Source organism: Wasmannia auropunctata, unplaced genomic scaffold (assembly GCF_000956235.1).
Source record: "Wasmannia auropunctata unplaced genomic scaffold, wasmannia.A_1.0 LD336101.1, whole genome shotgun sequence".
Taxonomy (NCBI): Eukaryota; Metazoa; Arthropoda; class Insecta; order Hymenoptera; family Formicidae; genus Wasmannia; species Wasmannia auropunctata.
The window spans coordinates 6,258,506-6,260,246 of NW_012026789.1; the positions used below are offsets into that span (position 1 = coordinate 6,258,506).

The 1,741-nt window shown below is 25.0% G+C and overlaps 1 protein-coding gene and 1 long non-coding RNA gene across 3 annotated transcripts in view; one reads left to right on the forward strand and one right to left on the reverse strand.

Moving 5' to 3' along the window:
• LOC105460727 (WD repeat-containing protein 35-like) overlaps nucleotides 1-1,073 on the reverse strand; it is a 48,547-nt gene extending 47,474 nt beyond the window's left edge. Inside the window, exons 1-2 of one of the 2 annotated variants that reach the window (XM_011707243.1) lie at nucleotides 965-1,073; nucleotides 646-817 (exon numbers count right to left, since the gene is read on the reverse strand). The gene's annotated coding sequence lies outside the window, so the exon portion shown is untranslated. Of the gene's footprint in view, nucleotides 1-202; nucleotides 376-645; nucleotides 818-964 lie in introns of those variants that run through there. The other variant, XM_011707236.1, reaches the window with a different exon arrangement.
• The window catches only part of LOC105460719, a 4,362-nt gene that overhangs the window by 920 nt on the left and 1,701 nt on the right, over nucleotides 1-1,741 (forward strand). Inside the window, exon 2 of the long non-coding RNA XR_975867.1 lies at nucleotides 466-467. This is a non-coding gene — a long non-coding RNA (uncharacterized LOC105460719). The remainder of the gene's footprint in view (nucleotides 1-465; nucleotides 468-1,741) is intronic.

The following is a 1,741-nucleotide window of genomic DNA, read 5'->3' on the forward strand; positions in this document are numbered from 1 at the left end:
TATGATCACCTACTGTGAGGTTGACAGGATGAAAAATTCTAATCAAACGAGTGATTTACGGGTCAAAAGTTAAGAATTAAAAGGCACGTATTCATAACCTAACAAGATAATTTACAGACAAAAGGTGAAAGGTCACATTTTCATGAAATAAAAATTTTATTCTATATCGCTCCACATGACGCGGCAGCAAGAAAGCAAATACCGTGTTTTATCGCGGAAAGTAACATTCGCGGTTAACTATCAAAGCTGTCAGGCTCTTGATATAAACACTTGTCAAGTTGTGTCAACTTTACATCAATTTAACCTAGCAACGGATACATAGTAACGTGAAATTACGAGCAAGATGCCATCTAACGTGTTACGACGAGGCTACCGGATCATATATCTCTGTGTTCAAGGATCGACAATCAATTTAATTATTCAATTTAATTGCAAAAGAAAAGAATTAATTATTTTTTTTTAAAGACGTTTACCATTTAAGGAAACATGATTTATCCGATTATAATTATTTATTATAATTTATTTATTTATTTATTTTTTATTATTATTTATTATTTATTATTTGTTATTTATTATTTATTTCAACAATAAGTAAATTTATTATTTAAACTACTAGCGATATTTACTCTATCGAGGCGTACTTACTCTGTTGATCTGATGTACAGCTATTGCATTTATAAATCTTCATTTTGTGCTTGGTTTTGAGCTTTATTTTTTTTAGCAGCGTAACTAATTCGATCGCCTGCGCGTCGTAACCATTCTTGAAGAATTTTTGTTACATTATTTAATGTACATTGATCCGTGGTTGATACATAATCTGGAATAATTAAAAAATAAGTTAAATTATTAATATGTTGCATTGTAATAATATAAGCTGAAAATTATTAACTATTAAACGCTTTTAAAACATCTAAATTCGGTAAGATAAAATATGAATATAAATAAAATAAATAAAATAAATTACCTATTATAATACTGGCAAATCCAAAATTTTTGATTGCCATTGACCCCTTATGTCCAGTCCATGACAATTTTTTTGATAATTTTTCAGCCAAAATAGTTTTCAAAATATTTCGGGTTCTGTAAATATATGTTTGGCCACCAATTTTTGCAATGCTGTTTTTCTGTAAAATAACATCTCATTATTGCACTTTGCATGATTAAATTAAGTACATTTAATTACAAAAACCGGTTTATTTAAAATAAAGAAATTTAATAATTATGTATTATTTTATTTATTTATTATGTAATATTTTAAATAACCTCTTATCCATTTATTTTAAATAAAAGACATTAAATTTTTTTAATTATTTAATTATTTTCAATCAGTATTTTAAATAAGTTTTTTAATGTTTATAAAACATTTAGTTTTTGATAACTTTTTATATTTTTTATTTATATACTTTATGTATATATATTTTTATTTATTTATTTTTATTTATTTATTTTATCTATATATTTTATATATGTATTTCTTTTATATATTTTTAAAATACTTACAAACTGTTTTCGAATTTGTGTGTCACGTTGAACCTCCTCTTCAAATTTTACAAGGTTCTCTGTTGTTTCTAGAGGAAATTCAGGTAATAGTCCATTGCCATTATCATTTTGATTTTCGATCGTGGGTCCAGTTGCATCGGAATTTTGTAATAAATTTATTATAAAGTTTAATTTTCTTTCTAATTTCTGATCTAATTTTAAGACCATTTTCTTTATCGCACCGCATGTATCTATATAATAT